We start from the raw sequence: 7500 nt of genomic DNA, 5'->3' as shown, positions 1-7500 counted from the left end.
GCTATTGCTTACATTTAATTCTTGGAGAGGTGCACCTCTTCAGCAAGGCTGGCCGGCACTACTCTACGTGTCCAAATCAATTCCCTTGAGCTTTCTCAGGGTCTCAGAATAATTAAAGAAAATAGAATTCGGGTTCGCTCTCGATCGCCTCCACAAACCTTTATAGCTGAGGTGATTCGAGGGGTCACGGGGACTCTACCCCCTGGCAGAAACATTTTGAATTGTTATGTAAAATTGTTAACACATTCATAGGGTTGTTCCTTTTCAAGTAGAATAATATAAGCTTTGTAGCACGTTTTTATCCTATATTATCTCAAAAGGCCCATGGCATGCTACTTTATGGATTCTTTAATATAGATATTAGTGGGCCCCTAAAACAGTATTTGATGACGTTCCCGAAATTCAACCGTGGTGCAGAATTACAGCCATTACGAGCCACAGCCCCATTGAGCTTTCCCCAAACGCGCCATTTCAGTGTCTGTAGCTTTAATTCAAATGTGGAGGAGAGAGGCGGGTCAAGGAGGAAGGTTTGGGTGTGGCCCTGAGCAGCTTTCGGCCAGGGTACCATGCGCTCTGTTTACAGTGGATGTATCACAATGGCGAGGCGCACACAGTCTTTGGCCATGTTCTATACATATTCTAAAACACTCCGGGTGCACCGGCAGGAGCGCTGGTGCTCTATATCTAAATAATATCATTTTATGCATAGATATCTATATCATATAATGTATATTATCATGGCCAAAAGCTGTGTGAGCCTCAAGACGATATTATGAATGCGACATTGAGGAGAAAGGGATTGTTGCCCGCCATTGTTGACCGCGTTTTTCTCCTGCCGGAGCCTCACTGCCGAGGGACCAACGCCTTGGGCAGCGGGCAGCGGGCAGCAGGCAGCGGACAGCGGTCAGCGGTCAGCGGTCAGCGGTCAGCACTTAGGCACAACCGCCTCCTGCAGCGGGCAGAGGTCAGCGCCGAGGCGAAGGTCCCTCGGCAGCGGGAAGCGGGGCTCAAGTGGGGACAATCGCGGGCAACAATCCCTTTCTCCTCCATGTCGTGGTTCATTTACTTCAGGGAATCAAAGCCAAATTTCCTTTCCCCCAATTCCTTCTCAACCATGGCTGAGAACCCCCACTATGAGACTCATTGTGGGAATATCAGAGATGAGAGTCCGACGTGTTATGCGCCATAACACCAACAGCAGAACGGTTATCCAAATGACAAAGAGGTGTATAACACTTGCGTTACAGTGTGTGTAATCACACACACACACATGTGGCGCTCGCACGATAGTAGCTCATTGGCGGGCCACATTCTCCGGGCAGGCAAGGCAGAGAAAGGGGAGGTACATGGCCTCTTATGACGACATATGGGACCACATTCCAAATCAGCGCGACTGAGCTTCCATTTTTTCAAAGGCGAGTACCTAGCGCTCGTTTTACACCGAACGCAAGTTTTAGCCACTGGGGGACGATAGGCAGGCTAGGGTAACTCATATTAATGTTAGAAAAATCTCATAAAGTGAGAGTTTCATGCCATGGGACCTTTAAATCCCATTCAGACCCACTTTGCCTCCAAAATTCGATTGAACCCTGCACATTGTATGCAGTTAATGCAGTCAACGGTCGGAGGTAGGCCATTTTGAAAGTTTGATAAATCATTATTATGTAGAGTTTTAACACATAATAACGCTGACACAATTGCCTCGAAAACAGTTTTTCAATAATAGATCAATCAAAATGTATTCAGATACTACAATATTATTTGCAATATTGTTTCCCTCTCAGCCAATAGGGGGCGCTTACGTCTACTGTCTTTGTACGCCCATAAACTACGTAGAGGGGCACGGTGCAGCAGTTAAGTATAGACAGGGGCGGTTCTGGGCACAGCTGCCCGTAGTGCCAGTTTTTCATGACACCATGGGGGGCGCCACAAAAAAATAAAAGAAATCACCTGCGCCTTTTCTATAGGGAATTGGCATATTGGCGCCCCCTCTGGTTCAATGTTCAATAACAATTACAAAATGGCTGTTCTCCACAAAAGTCATGTTTATTGTATTTTGTATTATCTCTGTTTTGTACAGAGTAGTCTGCTTACGTTGTCACAATGTCAAACAGCGCCACTGGGACATAGCCTTTTAAACAGTCTACCGTTCCCAATAGGTTGTCTTCCAGTTCTAACTGAAAACACTGTCGCTCTTTTATCCCATCCGGCTAGCCCCGAAAAATCCATCAGATCCACTACTGACCTCGACACTTCAGAAACAAGTGCCGAGGCAGATTTAAACAGTGGGATGATTTCATAATTGAGTGATAACGTCGCGCCTCTATGCATGATTTCATATCTCGGATCATTTGGCTAGCATGGCTTTTGAACCAAACGGCTTCCTTTCACTCTCTGTATTGTGCTAATGCGTTTTATTTAATGTGCGCCCGCCGCTGTAATTGGTATAACATTGCTCCGTTAATGCATTGAAGGAAACCTTAGCATTAAGTGCTAAATTGAATTTTCTCTTTTTTTAAACTAATGGTGAAAATGACGGTTAGGGCAAAGGCAGCCTATTAAATGTAATTTGTTCTGCATCGCTTTGGGCGCTAGCTACTTTATTCATCTGTCTTTTATTAAGTCCAATAGGTGGAGAGGTATACCACGGCAACTCACAAACACACACACACACACACACACACACACACACACACACACACTCATATACACACACACAAACACACACAATTACGCACACACACACACTCTCACACATGCATACACACACACACACACACACACACACACACACACACACACACACACACACACACACACACACACACACACACACACAAACATACACCATACACACACACACACACACACACACACACACACACACACACACACACACACACACACACACACACACACACACATAGACACAAACAAACAGACACACACACACACACACACACACACACACACAGAAATACAGAAAATCACACACACACAAATACACACACACACCCATTCACAAACACAATCACATACACACACGCACACAAATGCACACACACAGACATATGCACTAGCTATCAACACAGTGCTGGCGGAGGTATTCAACAAGGTGTAAGCTGCCGTCTGTTGTTATTGGAGGCACAAAGGGGAATAATTATGCTCCCAGTGGAAGGCCAGCTCCACACACACACACACACACACACACACACACACACACACACACACACACACACACACACACACACACACACACACACACACACACACACACACACACACACACACATGGTTATGCATACATTCACACTGACATCCGCAGGCGAAAGGCACAGATGCAATAAACCTGGATGGTATTCATTCACTCTCGTACAGGCTGATACAGTGCACCGAGGAGCACACATCCAGGCAAAAGACACAAACACATACGCAGATGCACAAAAGGACCATTCATCAAGTGCACAGAAAATCCACTCACAATTCAAACTCACACCTGCAAACACAACGAATGAGGTGCTTCCTCTCCACATTCACATGCAAACACGTGTGCACAATTCTGATACAAATGTATTATTGGTCTTTGTTAAAATGTGTAAACGACACTAAATTATGTATTTATTATGGGATCTGTTTACCATCCTATTGAACTATTGAATCATATGGAATTATTGCTCTGCCACAACAACAACACATAATTACACAGATAAAAAAACTTGATTTAAAATGAATACAAAGATACTACGTAAGACGTCGTTAGCTGATACAAACAGATAGATCAATCTATGTCTTTGCAAATCTTTTGTGTTTAGCCTTTGTTTACTTTGGCCTCAGCGAAATTCATGTACGGGATTGTGGGATTGATGTTGTGTTTTATCGGTTGGTGATATGTGTCATTGTAAAAGAGGCTCCACGAGACACAGAACGCACCGCTGTCTGGATCCATGAAGTAATATAAAGGTCGGTGTGTAGCCGCAACATAAATTGCATTCCTTACAGCTTGATTAGCTTCATGTACGTTGTAACCAGGCAGGTCGTAGCCTGTTAGCTTGCAGTTTTATCAACTAAATCTCCTTGGAGTGTGGGTGAAGATAATAAAGTAAGTTTGGTTTAAGCTTGTTCAGAGATGGAGTGTGTTACTTAAGCTCTTTTATTTATTAGCTTTGCTAATATTATGAATGTATTGATGCCAATTCATGTGAATGAGAGATAATCTGCTGTTTAGATAATGTATCCTCAATCATTTCATTTATTAAAATTTTGTAATTTGATTTATTGTGCTTTGGTGGATTGATAATAATAGGGATGTTACTCTGAACACTTAAGAATACGTGGTAAGGCATTTTCAACCACTTTTCACACAATATGCCTAAATGCTTCATAACTTACTCTAACATTCATTAACTGCAGCACAATTAAGTGCTTATAAAGCTTTTTTAATTTAATAAATAAGAATAAATAAAAGACACCTGACTCACAACTTATGACACATATGCTGCAAACCATTTTCTCTTTATCTTAATAATGAAAACCACTGATTTTGAATCTTTATTAATTCTTATTCATTTAGGATCTGAGAAGATACCCTAAATCCTCCATGCGGATCAGTCCAACGTCCCTGTATACCGGTAGGACTCGCCGGTAGATTACGGAGGCCACGCCGCCACGCCCTCAACAGCCTGTGAGGTGGGCCCTACCAGGGGCCCAGCGTCCCCACACTGGGGACGCTGGGCCAACATATTGTCCAAACAGCCGGACATCAAAGAGAGGGAGCCAGGCACCCACTACATTCCTAGCGTTCGCTACCTTGGGTCCCTGTGGATCAGATCAGTAGGACGACACCTCCAATCCCCCCATGCTTGCTATCTGAGCCCCGGTACCGGTCAGAGTAGAGGCCTCTGCACCGAGTCTTTCTTCCCACTTTCTGAGTGAATCGCCAGGCTGTCAACGGAACCGCTCACTCTCCTTCCAACCCCTCCATCGCCACCTCCCCTAAGCCGTGGGGCATCCGTAGTTGCGTGTCCATTCACTATGGCTAGTGGTAAACGGATCCCTGGCCCAGCAGGATTCCAGCATCCTCCAACATCAAATCAAATCAAATCAAAATCTATTCATACAGCGGCTTTCGTGCAAAATTCCAATGCAAGGTGCTTAAAAATAGAATAAAATCAAGAAAAAATTATCGATAAGTAAGATGGATTAAAGAGCCCATGCCATTAAAATCACATTTTTCCTATTGTTTGTTAAATAACATAGGTCTGAATAAGTTTGTGAGCTGTGGTAAGTTTGAAATCTATGCAGTTTGTCTGCTGAATGCAAAAGGCAATGAAAGGAAAAAGGCAGAAGAAATTAGCCGATCTGGATAAGGTGACACTGTGACGTAGCGTTGTCAAATTATTATTCATGGCCCTGCCCACTTGGTTGGTTCGTAACCACCCACAAGAATTCTGAAGGAGTCGTGATTGAGCTAGTGCTAAATGCTAATACGTGTATGTACGGTAGTTGCTTAGTTCGTAGTTACAGGCTAGTTACAGAATTTTGAATGCAATGGCAGAACGACATCGAACTACATGAACTGCGACATGCTGCCTGCCGCCGGTTGCCGCGAGGCACCACCGCCGCGAGGCACCACCGCCCGGCAGCGGGCAGCCGGGCGGTGGTGCCTCTCGCCGGCAGCAGGCAGCACACGGTTCTGTCTGCTACAGATTGATGTGGAAGTGGAAGAACCAGAGACGTCGGAGAACCCGACGAAGTCCTTTGTGATTCATTATATCTTCTGGACGCGCACACAGCTTTTGGCGGTGATAATATGTATTATTTGATATAGATATCTATGTATTAGGCCTATATTATATTATTTAGATATAGAGCTCCAGGACTGTAACGCAAGTGTTGTACACTTCCTTGTTATTTGGATAACCGTTCTGCTGTTGGTGTGATGGCGCATAACACGTCGGACTCTCGTCTATGGTATTTCTACAACTAGACCCGTAGTGGGGGTTATCTCAGCCATGGTTGAGAATGAATTGGGGGAAAGGAACTTTGGCTTTGACTCCCTGAAGTCATGAACCACGACATGGAGGAGAAAGGGATTGTTGACCGCGGTCGTCTCCCGCCGGAGCCTCGCTGCCGATGGACCACCGCCTCGGCTTCAGGATGCGGTGATTAGCACTGACCGCTGCCGAGGCGGCGGGAAGCAGGGCTCAAGCGGGATACATTCGCGGCCAACAATGCCTTTCTCCTCCATGTCGTGGTTCATGTAGCCTACTTCAGGGAGTCAAAGCCAAAGTTCCTTTCCCCCAATTCATTCTCAACCATGGCTGAGATAACCCCCACTACGAGTCTCGTTGTAGAAATACCAGAGACGAGAGTCCGACGTGTGATGCGCCATAACACCAACAGCAGAACGGTTATCCAAATAACAAGGAAGTGTACAACACTTGCGTTACAGTCCTGGAGCTCTGCTCTATATCTAAATAATATCATATAATACATAGATATCTATACCAAATAATACATATTATCACGGCCAAAAGCTGTGTGCGCGTCCAGACGATATAATGAATCACAAAGGACTTCCCCGACGTCTCTGGTTCTTCCACTTCCATATCAATCTGAAGTAGACGCGGTCGTTTGAGATTCATAATAACCTATCGTCTGGAGGCTCACACAGCTTTTGGCCGTGATAATATATATTATAGATTATATGATATAGATATCTATGTATAATATGGGTTTCTAAGAGCCATTGCGATACATCCACCGTAAACAGAGCGCATGGTACCGTGGCTACAAGCTGCTCAGGGCCAGGTGATAATATATATTATATATTATATGATATAGATATCTATGTATAATATGGGTTTCTACGAGCCATTGCGATGCATCCACCGTAAACAGAGCGCATGGTACTGTCGGTGGCTACAAGCTGCTCAGGGCCACACCCCCACCCCCCTCCTTGACCTGCCTTGACACGCCCACCGAAACAGCGCGTTTGGGGGAAGCTCAATGTGCGACTGTTTCGGAGTGACTGTAACTCTGCACCACGGCTGAACGGGGGCGTCTTTGAATACTGTGTTTGTGGCCCACTAATACCTATATTAAAGCATCATAAAATAGAATGGCATGGGATCTTTAAGAGAATGCAGAGCGAAATAGTTCAGTTTTAGGTTTCAGTTAAAAGTTGTTCACAGACTGTGATGTCCACAGCTTCTCTGGCAGGCTGTTCCAGAGACGACAATCATAGACACCAACACACTCTAACTCACATTGCCCTTTTCCCCATTATCAACAGTTTCCACCTTGATGACATTGAACTCCGGTAATTCATTAAAGCCCAATAGAGCAGATGTTTTCTTCAGAATCATCCCACCTACAGACGATTTCATGCTCTCTCCGGACGTCCAGGTCAGAGATCCGTAAGGTCAACGAGTGGTGTCCCTCCCTGATGAACCCCACAGCGTTCCTCCACCTGGCTACTCATTCAGACCGACATCGGGC

This window comes from Gadus chalcogrammus, chromosome 4, assembly GCF_026213295.1.
Source record: "Gadus chalcogrammus isolate NIFS_2021 chromosome 4, NIFS_Gcha_1.0, whole genome shotgun sequence".
NCBI lineage: Eukaryota > Metazoa > Chordata > Actinopteri > Gadiformes > Gadidae > Gadus > Gadus chalcogrammus.
The sequence above is the reverse complement of the archived record's forward strand: the minus strand, read 5'-3'. Positions refer to the sequence as shown.